Source organism: Euprymna scolopes, chromosome 20 (assembly GCF_053919585.1).
Source record: "Euprymna scolopes isolate OS-2025 chromosome 20, ASM5391958v1, whole genome shotgun sequence".
Classification (NCBI taxonomy): domain Eukaryota; kingdom Metazoa; phylum Mollusca; class Cephalopoda; order Sepiida; family Sepiolidae; genus Euprymna; species Euprymna scolopes.
This window is the reverse complement of record NC_136501.1, coordinates 57772819-57788109: the sequence shown is the minus strand read 5'-3', so window position 1 is coordinate 57788109 and position 15291 is coordinate 57772819. Positions and strand designations below refer to the sequence as shown.

Sequence of the window (15291 nt, the reverse complement as noted above, 5' to 3'; positions counted from 1 at the left end):
CCAGTGATCACTAGGAGTGGAGAGGGAGAAATTGGAAACGGGCTTTGTCTGAAGAATAAGGTCTTTGAGTGCAGAGACGAGATAAGCGCTAGTCCAGCATGGCAGGAAAACTCACTTTCAAATAGGAATGTCATACAACCAATGAATATATACATACATCTAAATAAGGATAAGCAGGGTCTGGGATAGAAACCAGCTCAATGGCAGACTCTTTAGCAAATTTCACTTCGGTTGGAGAAAGGGTTGCTCGGCCACTGTAGGCCGGGTTTTACCTCATGCATAAAACCTGCATACACAAGACACTATATTGTATAGCCTTGAAATATTTTGAATTAATTATCATAGAACCTACATTTATTTAATTGTTTTACAACTACTTTATGATACATGCTACATTGTTTATATATTAGTTAATTGGAATTCATTATTGAGTGGAGTATTATTTATTAATTTATTTTATTTAATTGTTGGAATCGCAGAAAATATTTTGCCATACTTTGCTTTATCGTTATTTTCCTGGCAAGTGCTCATCTGAGCTCTAATCTATGGTACCCCTATGGTACCCCTTCGCCAAACTTTCACAGGAAACACTCGTCTAGCTGAAAACACTATCAATAATTTCCCCACTCTTTATCTGTGCCTAAACCTAAATGTAGACTCCATGAACAGAGTTTCTTTCTTAGAACTGCTGACTTTCCAGCTGACTACAATATGGTTGTCTTCAAATACAATGTAAACAAGTTCTTGATGAGCCGTTCCACAACAAATTTACCAAATTTCCATTACTAACAATTACTATATTGTCCAATTGACTACTGTACACTCTTTAACCTTTATCCTCGAGTGGCCTTTGGGCCTTGATAAGTGATGATACCTATGTAATATATATATATATATATATATATATATATATAAGTGAAAGTGTGTGTGTGTGTGTGTGTGTGTGTGTGAAAACACTTCTCAACATATATACTCAAATTTTTTATCTACAAATTTGGTATATAGGATATTCAGACGTGTGGAAAACTTTTTAATCGGTTTTCATCCGGAAAAGGGCTGCTAAGGGGTCAGAATTGAAAAATTGGTACATGGGGGTCACTGGAATTTGATCCATTTTCAAACCGTTTCATGAATGCGCATGCGTGAATCGTTCACATGACAGATGACTTATGTTAAGAATAAGTAGGTTTGAAAACACTTCAAAACATCATGTCAAGCTGGTCTAATGGTTATCGTACTTGACTCACTGTTTTTAGGTTTTGATCTCAGTTTGAGTGTTTTTTTTTAATACATACAAGAAGTGAATCGTTTAGAAAAAAACAATACTTGCATGCACATGTCTCAGTTTCTGTATTAATAAAAATATAATATTTATGCGTATTTTATAACCAGGCAGCCTGCTAGTAATGTGTGTGTGTGTGTGTGTGTGTGTGCCTGTAAGGCATCTGGAGGTTAAAAAGAAATCAATAGTGATAAAATACAAATTATTTATATAAAAACTATGTTACATATAGTACGTCTCTGAAATATGTAACAGCTTATATAAATAATTTGTGTGTATATAATATTTTATTTATCATTTCAGAGAATTATAAAATTATATAAAATTATAAAATATGACAATCACATTGACACACCGGTTGATATTAGATTATTGAAGTTAAGCAACTTTGAGTCTGACCAGTACCAGATGGGTGACCATTTTAAAATGCTAGGTGCTGTATGTCGTTTTATCATGCAGCTGTGAACTGATTGTGAATTTGACATTTCCTCTAAACTTTCTCCTTTGGAGGAAGCCAGCATAAGTCGACCAGTTAAAATTTAACACCAGGTGTTACTTGTTCTAAAAATTAGCTATGGGAGTTTTTGTCCAATTTATATATTTAGTTTACTGTGAGATTGAGCAACAATTTAATTTGCAACTCATTAAAAACACAAATGTAGTAATATGAATAGTTAAAAGCAATTTTGTAATTTCTATAAAATATTTTTTTTACTGCGTGTAAGGTTAGGATCGGTTTGATTGCTTTGTTTATATCAAATATTTATTCATGGTGTTTAGTTTGCTTGTTTTGTTTTATGGAATATCAACACTTTTTGGGTTATTTAATGCTGAATCCGGTCATTTTGGGAAAACTTTTTATGCTTCAAGTTCCTTATTATATCTGCAAACATTTATTCATGGTGTTTGGTTTTGTCATTTTCATAGAGGAGAAATTTTTTTTTTATAAATAGCTTTGCAAAAATGATTGAGTTTTACAAAAAACACCAGTGATTAAACTGGTTTCCTGGCACAGGTATATCTTGCGCCCCCAAAATCAACAGAGATTAGACCATTCCTGCAATGATCCGATCCCTGTTGCTTTTGCGATGGGAGTAAAGCGCTGTGCACTTCTAGGAGGTCCACTTTCCCAGGTTTCGCCTTCTCTCTTTAAAGAAGGGGTTAGTTTATTGCTAATCGCCTGAGACGCCCTCACTGGAGAATGTGACGGGACTGCCCAGTCACTTTTTCGCAGGTCAAAGTGCTGCTCTTCTGGGGGTGCTGACTTGTCAATCCCACTCTCCGACCGTAGTGTTTAAAGTTCTTGCAAGTGGGAGGAAACTAAATACCAACCAGTGATTATGTTAGGATCAAATTTTAAGGTTAGGTCGACGATTAAAATGTTAAAGTGAAATTATTTAGATTCAGCATCTCTAACCTTTAGCGATGTCCATAAGTTTTGGAATTGTTAAACTAAATTTTGTCCTAAAAACGTATTTTTACTTTCTAAACAAATAAAAAAAAAATGCAAATTAATACTAATCGATAAATTAGGAAATAACAATAAAAAGAAACTAGCTAATATCAATTCTGAACAATACTTGTAGTGATATTCTCCCTCTGATACTATGTTTTTTTTTCTAGTATATATGTTGGTCGAATGAACGTATACTATCCAGGAGGACCATGAGGCCCGGGTGGATGGTCCCAGGACAATAAAATTTGTATAAGTCATCAGTTTTCATAATTGTAAATTTGGAATGATTTTTCGAGATTATTCATATATATATATATATATATATATATATATATATATATATATATATATATACACACACACACACACACACTGATAGATTACTACTGATGAAGATCCGGAAGGATTAACAAAAATTGTTGGTCGAATAATCACCTTCAGAAAAAGATTGGAAACAGTTAGGTTAAATGAACAGATAATTACTTAACTGTATTTGATTTTCCAAGAGGACAGCTTGGATAGACAAATTAGAAAAATGGCCATGCTCTAGTTAGTTGAGAAGCAGACTCATGGTATCGGGTGTTATATATACCATTATTTACAAATACTCAAATTTTTTTTTTTTTTTTTTTTAATCGCCATGTTTTTTAACTAAACTTTCATATGTAATAGATACTTCAGAATACCTGTTTTGTTTTTTTTGTTTTTTTTTGCATTACTTTTTTTTAATAAATAGCCGGAATTAATTTTAATCAAGTCATAAAAGAAGAGAGATTCTATATAAAAAAAAAAAAAAAATGTAATATTCGCTTCGAATTTTGGATTTGAAACTTTCCATTCTCAAATGATTATTATTTCTTAAAATAGAACCAGCAATTAGATAGGATACGGATTTTAATTATAATTAATTAAAATATAAATTAATGAGCAGATATTAATCCTCAGGGAGGACGCTTTTCTTTTTGTTTCGTTTTTTTTTTTGTATATTTTATGTGTTTAGTTTTTAGATAAAATGAAAACATGTTCGTTTTATTTATTACTTTTTATTTCCATTCATTTTTTAAAAATTAATTAAAGTATTGTTCAGACTTGTATGAACAAAAAACACTATTGTCCAGAACTTAGCCAAAGCTTCCAAGTTTTAAAATGGCCGATGGACTCTAAACAGAAACTTTCAATTTCTGCTCTACTTCTTAGGAGGTTTTATCAATGGTTGACTTTTTGGTTATAGCCGAGATTACCTGCTCATTTTCGCTTATGTTTTCTGCTTCGTAAACAGAACGGCGGTAACAATCAAGATATGGTCTATTCTGATTAATGATTATCTTCCTCTCAACTAATATAACAGCCCACACCCTTTTTCCTTGTTAAGAATGGCTTTCTTGTTCGGCTGACTGTCTAATTACTAGTGATGTGTGTGTGTGTGTGAGAGAGAGAGAGAGAGAGAGAGAGAGAGAGAGAGAGAGAGAGAGAGAGAATTGTGTATTAATTTGATCATTCTTTCAACATCTAACAATCTCAATTTAGATTAAGACAAACATTAAATTTTGATTACCTGCTGTTTAAGTTGCTTTACACACACACACACACACACACACACACACACACACACACACACGTGTATGTGTGTGTGTGTGTGTTTTGGAGCTCACACACACACATTTACAGTTATGCAAATACATACATTACCATCATCAGCAAAAAATGAAATTAGTGAACAGCTTACCTAAAATGAAAAAAAAAAAAAAAAAATGGTCAAATGGGTTTGTAAGATAAAAAGTAAAAAAATTGGCAAATAGGTTTTTAAGAGAAAAAAGTAAAAAAAAAAATGATCAAATAGGTTCGTAAGAGAGAAATAAGAAAAAAAAAGGCAAATGAGTTTGTAAGAGAAAAAAAAATAGGAAAATAGGTTTGTAAGAGAGAAAGAAGGAAAATAGGTTTGTAAGAGAGAAAGAAGGAAAATAGGTTTGTAAGAGAGAAAGAAGGAAAATAGGTTTGTAAGAGAGAAAGAAGGAAAATAGGTTTGTAAGAGAGAAAGAAGGAAAATAGGTTTGTAAGAGAGAAAGAAGGAAAATAGGTTTGTAAGAGAGAAAGAAGGAAAATAGGTTTGTAAGAGAGAAAAATAATCCAATAGGTTTGTAAGAGAGAAAAATAATCCAATAGGTTTGTAAGAGAGAAAAATAATCCAATAGGTTTGTAAGAGAGAAAAATAATCCAATAGGTTTGTAAGAGAGAAAAATAATCCAATAAGTTTATAAGAGAGAAAAATAATCCAATAAGTTTGTAAGAGAGAAAAATAATCCAATAGGTTTGTAAGAGAGAAAAATAAGCCAATAGGTTTGTAAGAGAGAAAAATAGGCAAATAGGTTTGTAAGAGAGAAAAATAGGCAAATAGGTTTGTAAGAGAGAAAAATAGGCAAATAGGTTTGTAAGAGAGAAAAATAGGCAAATAGGTTTGTAAGAGAGAAAAATAGGCAAATAGGTTTGTAAGAGAAAAAAATATAGGCAAATAGGTTTGTAAGAGAGAAAAATATAGGCAGATAGGTTTGTAAGAGAGAAAAATATAGGCAGATAGGTTTGTAAGAGAGAAAAATATAGGCAGATAGGTTTGTAAGAGAGAAAAATATAGGCAGATAGGTTTGTAAGAGAGAAAAATATAGGCAGATAGGTTTGTAAGAGAGAAAAATATAGGCAGATAGGTTTGTAAGAGAGAAAATATAGGCAGATAGGTTTGTAAGAGAGAAAAATAGGCAAATAGGTTTGTAAGAGAGAAAAATATAGGCAAATAGGTTTGTAAGAGAGAAAAATATAGGCAAATAGGTTTGTAAGAGAGAAAAATATAGGCAAATAGGTTTGTAAGAGAGAAAAATAGGCAAATAGGTTTGTAAGAAAAAAAAATAGGACAATTGGGTTTGTAAGAAGAAAAAATAGGCAAATATGGTTGTAAGCGAAAAAAATTATAAAATTGGCCGAAAAAATAAAAATAATGGTCAAATAGGTTTGTAAGAGAAAAAGTAAACATAATGGTCGAATAGGTTTGTAAGAGAAAAAATAAAAATAATGCTCAAATAGGTTTGTAAGAGAAAAAGAAAAAATAATGGTCAAATAGGTTTGTAAGAGAAAAAAAGTAAAAACAAACAAAAACTGCAACCTATTTAATAAAAAAGCATTATTTGGATTATTCACATTATGTAAATTAAATAGTTTAGTGAAATGGTCAATTGGGGAGAGGAAAATTATGTTCTCAACTTCTTTATAAACTCAGTGTTTGAGAGGTAAATAAGAACTTTAATGGAATATTTATATATTACCAAAGTCCCGACCTTAACCTTTGACCTTTAAAGATGGTGTGCACCATCCGTAGGTTGGAGACCATCCTTATGTCAGGCCTGGTCATGATCGATCCATTTGTGTGGGCTGTACGAGAGCATACATACATATACTATGACCTTGACCTTGGAAAATGGTGCGTACCATCCCTAGCTTGGGGACTATCATCATGCCAGGTTTTGTCATGATCGGTCCAGTGGTGTGGGTTGTACAAGACTTGTACACAGACACACAAACGCTACTACTTTATATATAGAAATCTCATATAGAGATCAAGTGTTAGCCCCAGTAAAGCCCCCCCCGCTTGATTTCTGAGAACTTCAAAGTAAAATGAAACACGTGATATATATATATATATATATATATATATATATATATATATATATATATATATATATATATATATATATATAGACATACCTACGAACAGACATAGAGGCGTGGCGATCTAGGAATAAATAGTCGTTAAAAAATGTCTTCAAGAAGTTTCAATAAAGGTTAGGGCTACAGTTGGAAACGAAAGTGTCGAGCAGAGAAAGGAAATTAGAATAAAAGCAATAAAACCCATGCCAATCATAAACAAAAAAATCACAAAGACAAAATTTTAAAAGAAAAACGTAGATGCAATTAACAAACAACAGCATTTTACTCAATCGGCTCGGGCGTATAAAAGCCCCATTAATTTTTTTGTAAGACAGAAATTGATAAATAAGAAATCGTAGGAAGATGTCGGGTCGGTGCGACTTAATCCCCATTGCAACGATGATCGCACCCTCTACCCTTCTCTTCCGGAATTCAGCAAAGTGCATTAAAAATGTCAGAAAAGAAACAAATCATATTATTAGAAAAAAAAAAAAAATCAAGGGAGAGCGGGTGGGGGTATAATTGAAATCACACACACAAACACGTGTGTACGTGATTGCTGAAATTCAAACAATTTCAGATTTTCTATGTAATTTAACAATTTGCCTGTTTAATGAGCTAAGATCTTCAAAGCGATTTCTTTTGGTAAAATTATCAAATCATATGCACGCGAGAATACGTTTGAAAGCAGAAAAGCAGATTGAAAAGAGGGTGCAGGATTTTTTTTTTATAAATAACATATATATATATATATATATATATATATATATATATATATATATAGCCTATGCGTGTTGCAGGTGTTACGAAAGGAAACCGGTGAGAATGATGAATTAAGTGAAAAAAATATTTTGTAGATCGTCCTTAATGGAAAATTTTCTGAGAAAAAACACTCCCAAAAACAAAACAAAAAAAACCCAATGGTAAGAAAATAGACATTTTTTGCACAATTTATATATATATATATATATATATATATATATATATATATATATATATATATATATATATATATATATTAGCAAAAGTACCCGTCGTTGACTGGGTTCAAAAACAGCCTACAGAAAATGGACTCTGATTTATGAAAGTATGATAGGTTATGAAAAGGTAGGGTAATAAAGAGATAGCTACAGGGGTTTGTCAGAACAATCTGGCATGAGGATACTTTTTCCCTAGAAGTAAACCCTGACCAAATATTCAAAATCACATAGTATTCGCAGCCCAAATAAGATCTCCTCAGTACGGCTAACCCACATTTGCTTTTCCGAGGAATGGTGCACCTTCTCCAAGTGATATTACCTCAAGTAATAGCACGAAGCTGGATACTCCACCAGACTAGATAAATTCTTGTTCTGGAATCCAGTAAGACCAAGAGACCAACACGAAATATATACTACAACGTATAAAAACGGTTAATTGGGGAGAGGAAAATTATGTTCTCAATTTCTTTACTAACTCAGTGCTTGAGAGATAAAGAACTTTAATGGAACATTCGAATATCTATGTATCTCATATACAGTTCAAGTGTTAGCCCCAGGTTGTGGGCCCCTTGATGTATGAGAACTTCGACTGAAGTAAAATAAGAGAGCTTTATATATATATATATATATATATATATATATATATATATATATATATATATTGAAAAAGTCTATATTCCAAATTCCACGATATTTATCTTATCGTCTATTTCTTTCAGCATGTTAAAATATTCAATCCTCAAATGTTTAATGCCATTCATTTGTATATGAGCTGTAACAAACATATTGAACATACAGCGAGTTTCATAAATAAAAGTTTTGGTCCCCCCCCCCATAAACACACACACTCACACTCATATCTTATAGCAAAAGTCTCCCGTATGCCACTGAGATTTTTCCATAAATGTGTTATCGATATACTAATAGTTTAGCATGTGTTATTTATTTTGTGTGTCACTCTTACATCCGAGTGACTGTCGTTTAATCGTTATGGATTTCCATTTCTTGTAATAAATAATTTTATCAAGAATTCTTCAGAAGTTTTGGTTTCCGTTTCAATTCAAGCTGATACACCCAAATCAAATGGATGTATGTGTTTTCATTTTTGAAATCACAACTTTATAAATTATTAAGTCGATAAAACATTAGCTCTATAATAATATATACGAAATCGACAAGAATTAAAATATCATATTTAAGCGTACTTCATGACCGGGCTACGCTGGGCGTCCCTGTTAGCTTAGAAAACTACTTTTGCAGTTTTAATAAAAGAGCTACAATAATATCAGAGCGTCTCCATTTACGCTGAACAACCACAGAATGCCAACATCAATATGTTAAATATGAATAATGAATCCCCTGTGGAATTTCCACAGGTCCCGCTGGTTAATAATAATTATAATAATCAGAAACCCACATAAACTGCAAATACAAACCAATAACAAATGCTGCAATATGAATAAAACAAAAAACAGAAAGAACACGACCAAAGGGAACCACGAAATTGAAACAGCAAAATTATAAGTTACCTCTTTCCCCGGAGAAAAATGGTGTCGGAATCGGTTAAAACCACACCAGAAAACCGTTAAGGGCCAGAGAGGATGGAAGGACCGGGGAGGAAGAGCACTATCCAGAACTCGACTAAAAGAGTGCTGAGAGATTTTTTTTTTTTTTTTTTTTTGTCAGTCAAATCCCGGGCGAATACAAATAGTCGTTGTCAGTGAGAGATAAATGTGACAACACCAAGTCATTTGCAATGGATATCAAAAGGGGCAGAGTATTTATTTGCCCCCCCACCGAACAAATTAGGCACAATGTGAGGAGTGAAGGGGATATGGGTGGGGACCAACTCCCCGGGGAGTAAGGGAGCGAGATAGTGACAATTAGTATGAAGGGTTGCCCCTACATTAACCAAGATCTTATATGTGGGGTTGCCCCCACATATGGTCTTTGCTTGCAGTATCTGCCGGAACAGATACTACACTTTGATCTTGGCCCGAAGGCCACGAAGGTGGCCACTGGGGGTAGGTATTTATTTGCTCCCCCACCGAGCAAATTAGGCACAAGGCTGATTTTTAATGTGAGGGGTGAATGGGAAATGGGGACCAACTCCCCGGGGAGTAGGGGAGCTGGATAGTGACAGTTGGTATGAAGAGTTGCCCCTACATTGACCAAGGTCTGATATGTGGGGTTACCTCCACATATGGTCTTTGCTTGCAGTATCTGCCGGAACAGATGGTATTTATTTGCTCCCCCACCGAGCAAATTAGGCACAAGGCCGATTTTTAAAGTGAGGAGTGAAGGGGAAATGGGGACCAACTCCCCGGGGAGTAGGGGAGCTGGATAGTGACAATTGGTATGAAGGGTTTCCCCTACATTGACCAAGGTCTTATATGTGGAGTTGCCCCCACATATGGTCTTTGCTTGCAGTATCTGCCGGAACAGATACTACACTTTGATCTTGGCCCGAAGGCTATGAAGGTAGTCACTGAGGGTAGAGAACACTGGAAATCTGGAAACTTATTGTCAGTCAGAGTCCAGGGAATACCCGCAGGTTATTGCTAGAAATTTGAAACTTGCTAGATTTAGCCACACTAATGTGTTGTGGACGAAGCATTTGTTGGTGAATAATTATATTTTAGCAATATACAAGACAGTATAACTTGAATATGCAACTTCAACAATGGAAAACTAATTTGATGACAAATGAGTGTAGTACTAGATGCCAAATCACAACTGAGCAAGAATATTCAATATTGCTGGAAGTGCTGAAACCAGCATATAATGGAACTCATGCATAGGAAATAATATCGAATTGAATTCTCCTTTTAAACGGAATCACATTTAATCTATATAACTATAATCTGATCGACTAAACTCCTATCCATGACCCTCCTCCTTGTAAAACTCACAAAAAAAACAAAAAAACAAAAGAAAAAGATAAAACGAAACACTCGGCTAGCTACAACTAGTATAAACGATCCTCTCCCTCACTTTCTATGTCTGCCTAAATCTAAATGCTCCAAACACGACATATTGCCGTTTGGACATAAGCGGCTTCTATTTGGGATCATATCTAATAGAGGACTGTAGAGAGTTGAGCAATGAGATGTTTGTTTACATTACATTTAAACTACGACAGGAAAGTACAGTTAGGGAAACAAAAGCAGGAAGGGAATTCCAAAGTCTAGCAGTCCGAAGAAAGGAACTATTAGCATAAAAGATTTAGGCATCTAGGTGCCTCAGCAGTGAAGGGGTGGAATTTCGCTGCTTGTCGGGAGTATGTACGTCGATGGGACACAAGTGCTACGCGTTCAGAGTACAAATCATTAAAGTATTTGTACAACAGACACTGGCAGAGAACTTATAAATTATGGGACATATTCTAGGAAACACGGTAACATGAACACATTGTAATTGTTCTTGGAAACTTGGCCATTTATGGAGTGTGGTTTCGAAACTGTACTACAAATAACGTTAAGCTGTTAAAAATGAAAAAGAGTAAATTAACATATTTTTAGCTTTTTTTTTTTTTTTTTTTTCTCATCAGGTGATAGTTCTGACGGTAACACCAAAAGCTGGAGCACTGAATGTTTGGCTTGGATTCTAACTGATGGCACTGAAGTCCTTTTTTTAACTTTGGAAATTATTACCATATATATTGGGTATAATATAATCGATAGAGAATTCTCTCTATAATAAAAAATACATGAATAAAAATATATTTAAACGTAACCTACTAGTACTCTATTTATTAAAAAAAAAAAAAATCATGTATTTATGAATTTATTTGCATTTTATTTAAGTTCTAACTTTACTTTATTTATTAGCTGCATTCTTACTATTTTTTTTTTTTTATCTATTACTAGAAAATGTGCCCGGTGTTGCTTCATATTGAACGTAACGTTAAATTCCTTTAAAAAATGAAGTAAAAACAAAAACGAAAAGAAACTGAGACATGTGCATGCTTTTTTTTTTCTTTGTAAACAGTTTTCATGTATGCAAAAATAATAAATAAATAAAAATAAATTAAAAAAATAAAAACTACTCGAGCTGAGATCGAAACCAAAAACCTAAAGACAGCGAGTCAAGTATGATAACCATTAGGCCAATTTGAAACGATCTTTACAAAGTGTTTTCAAATCTCGCGCAACAGTTGACAATCTGATGATCCCCCCCTCCCCAAGAACCGATTTTTCAATTTTGAACCCTTAGCAGCCTTTTCTTCCCGGAGGAAAATCGATTAGAAAGTTTTCCACATGCCTGGATACTCTATATACTAAATTTCAAGTCTCTAGATCAAACATTCGTTGAGTATATAGATTGAGAGATGTCCTCACACATTCTCCCTTTTATAGGTATAAGTCGCTTGCCTTTCATAATTGTCTACAATAAATGAGCTAACCGTCCAGATGTTCGTTTTAATACACGAGTTGTGAACTAAAATAACGTATATTCTAATACATCGTTAGCAGATAATTTAGTAAATGAGAAACAAAAGCTAATCTGGTAAGTTTATTCTTGGAAGATATTAAACACTCGAGTCTAAAGGCACATATCCTGTTTAGTTCCTGTTGTCATTTGCACTGCAATTTTTGGAAATATTTTTGTTTTTACACACAGCTAGCCATTAAACATAAAATTACATCATTTAAATCTTTTGTTTTAGAAATCCTTGGCGAAAAAGAAAATCGATTAAAAATATGAACTGTCAACAAAATCACAATTGAAAGATTAATAAACGTATTTTGCTTCATTTTTATTTTTTGTCAAATCAGAGAAAATCTATTGAAATTGCAGAAATGAACATTTCATGAGAGGAGGGGGATAAAAAAGAAAATATTTTTCCTTTTCAATTCTAAAACGAAATAAACGTTTGTTTTAAATTAAGGCTTAACCCCCCCCCAAAAAAAAACCGCTAAAACAAAGAGAAAGAAAGGACAAAGTTATAAACATGACTATTTTATTGGAAATAGACGGAAAAAACGGGTGCAAATAACTAGACGAACGAGGGTAGAGAACAATAAAGAAAACAGATTTTAAAAAAAATGACACAAAAAATAAAATATTTTTCCTTTTCAATTCTAAAACGAAATAAACGTTTGTTTTAAATTAAGGCTTAACCCCCCCCCCAAAAAAAAACCCGCTAAAACAAAGAGAAAGAAAGGACAAAGTTATAAACATGACTATTTTATTGGAAATAGACGGAAAAAACGGGTGCAAATAACTAGACGAACGAGGGTAGAGAACAATAAAGAAAACAGATTTTTAAAAAAAAATGACACAAAAATGGCAATGAATATAATAGAAAAAATGTAGATGAAACGAAAAGATACTTAAAATGACTTGGATTTAAATTGAATTAATGTAAAACATAAGGTTATATATTTCTGAAAGTGCCGATGTTCTTATGTATTAGAGCAATCCCAAATTATTGTCCTCAGAAAAAAATTAAGTCATGGTTTCAGAGATCAATCGTTATATAAAAAAGAAAAAGAAAGAAACATCTTAGTCTCAAATTACCAGATGCTATTTTATCAGTATATTTTAAAAAGAACAGAAATCTATTAAATTAACAAAATATTGAACAAAATAAAGTCAGTTCTTTTTTTTTTTTTTTAAATAAATATATTACATATTTTTTCAACGAACATTTATAAATGATCTAATAAAATATTACTTGACTTAATTTTTTTAATATATATATTAAAGTCTTTTAACATAATTTGGATTTGTTTTCCGCTCGTTAAAAATATATATCTACTGATAAAATAGCGCCCGGTAATTTCAGAAGTTACGGTCACAAAATGTATCACGTGACCTAAATTTTCCGAGGCCAAAAATTTGGTACTACTGAAAACATCAGTACCAAAATTAAAATATAAAAATAAAAATACCCAAACTGAGAATACAACGGGGGGAGGGGGGTTAAAAAAAGAGAGAAATAGAATGAACAATCAAAGTATAATGATTAAAAAAAAAAGAAGCTAAATCATCAAACCGAAAAAAAAAAAAAAAAAAAAAAATACTGGAAACTGAATATTGGCAAAAAATAAATAAATAAATATGAATGAATCTGGACTAGCGTGGAAGTAATTCTGATCAATAGAGGTTGATTTTTCTGTTTGTTTTTTAATTATTTGTTTAGTTTTTAATTAAAATAAAATGGGGGTGGGGAGAAATTGAAATAGGAAATAAAAATTAAAGACTTAATTAAAAATTAGAAGGAAACATTTTTTTTTTTTATATAAAAATTTAATTTCATTTTTTATTCCCAAGAGACAAATATTTTCATTTTGATTCCTGACACCAACAGAACCGTAAAAAATCTATAGAAAGGACCCACCCTCACTATTCACGTGTCCGGGAAGTGTGTGTGTTAGGAGGGTAAAAATGGGAAAGGGGTTTATGAAATTATCTTTTCTTTCCTCCGAGTGAAGGGGTAAGGAGCAATGGAACAGCGGAAGGGAAAAACAGGAAATGCAATTGACGTCAAAGAGTTGAAGGGGGGAGGGGGGGAGCTAAAATAAAATAAAAATGATTGAACGGATGAATCACTTTATGGGGGAGGGGTGGCGAGAGGCCATCAGGAATCGGTTAGAGCAGGTTGGGACACGAGGTGAGAAAAGAGTGTTGTGGTGGTGTTGAGTTCGTTCTAAAATAAAATAAAAAAAATTATGAACAGAAATTTTTAAAGCTGTTGTTTAGAGGACCGAATTATTCAAATTAAAAAGAAATGAATAAAAATTTCAATTTTTTTAATTTAAAAAAATAAAACAAAATAAAGATTTAATAATCAATTAATCAAAGAACGAATCTCGAGAGTGGGAATATAATCAAAATTTAATCGAAAATGTTATCGAAATAAAATCCTCCATTTTTGTTGGACACGCTTTTTAGATTTGAAATAGAAATTTCATCACCAAACGAGTTTTATTATTTTTCGTAGATGCGTCCACACATTTAGGGTCTTGTCCAGAATCCTCCCCAAGATATATATATATATATATATATATATATATATATATATATATATATATATATATATATAAATAAAAGGAAAAATCTGTATGATGTACGTGTCCGTGATGAAAAGAAAATATACACAAAAATCACGTATTTTTAAGAAAACTAATTTTCCTGGCTAAGCATTTGCTTAAAAATACGTGACGGTATCGCGACGCCATTGTGAAAACAAGAAAGACGACTCCAGTCCAAATAGTTTCAATTTTACTATGAAAATCAATTCTCGTAGTTAAGCAAACGGCGATGGTATCGCGACGCCATTTTGGAAACAGGAGAACTCTAGTCTTTCACATCGCAGAAGGCCGGAAGACAGGGAGAGTCAAGCTAGTGCCCCTAAAGGAAAAGCACTCTGGCTTATTAAAAAAATTGCCTTCGCAGCCCTGTAAGGCAGTGAGCAATAAATTTACTGCACCCGAAAGAGGGGAAGTAAGGCGTGTGAGGGTGAACCTCCTAGGATTAGCCAACATATCCGATAGATAAAGGCCACCAAAAATGGTCAATCTGTCATACTAATAGTTGCGAACGTATTCTCGAGTAATATTTAGTTGGTACAATCATCTGCTGGCCTTCCTTCGCCGACTGAATCATTTTGGAATAACATTTTACTCGCTAAACACGCGGGGAAAGTTTAAAAGCCTACGAGACTCCATACTCGAGCGTCTTCGATTTCTGTACAATAGATTATCAGGATAGTCTGACATGAAGACACTCCACCCTACAAGTAAAACCTGACATGTCACCTGACGCAAGAAAAACAACATATTACATGTAGAATATTATATATACATATATTACAGGTTAAAAGGTATGCAAGAATGGTAACTAATGAATTCAACGAAGTTATTAAGTGTTGT

The 15291-nt window shown here is 32.9% G+C and overlaps 1 protein-coding gene and 1 long non-coding RNA gene across 7 annotated transcripts in view; both read right to left on the bottom strand.

Moving 5' to 3' along the window:
- The window catches only part of LOC145241440 (LIM domain transcription factor LMO4.2-like), a 473578-nt gene that overhangs the window by 317127 nt on the left and 141160 nt on the right, over positions 1-15291 (bottom strand). The window lies entirely within an intron of this gene.
- Positions 917-15291, bottom strand: part of LOC145241442 (uncharacterized) — a 102942-nt gene continuing 88567 nt past the window's right edge. Inside the window, exon 3 of the long non-coding RNA XR_013862558.1 lies at positions 917-4464. This is a non-coding gene — a long non-coding RNA (uncharacterized LOC145241442). The remainder of the gene's footprint in view (positions 4465-15291) is intronic.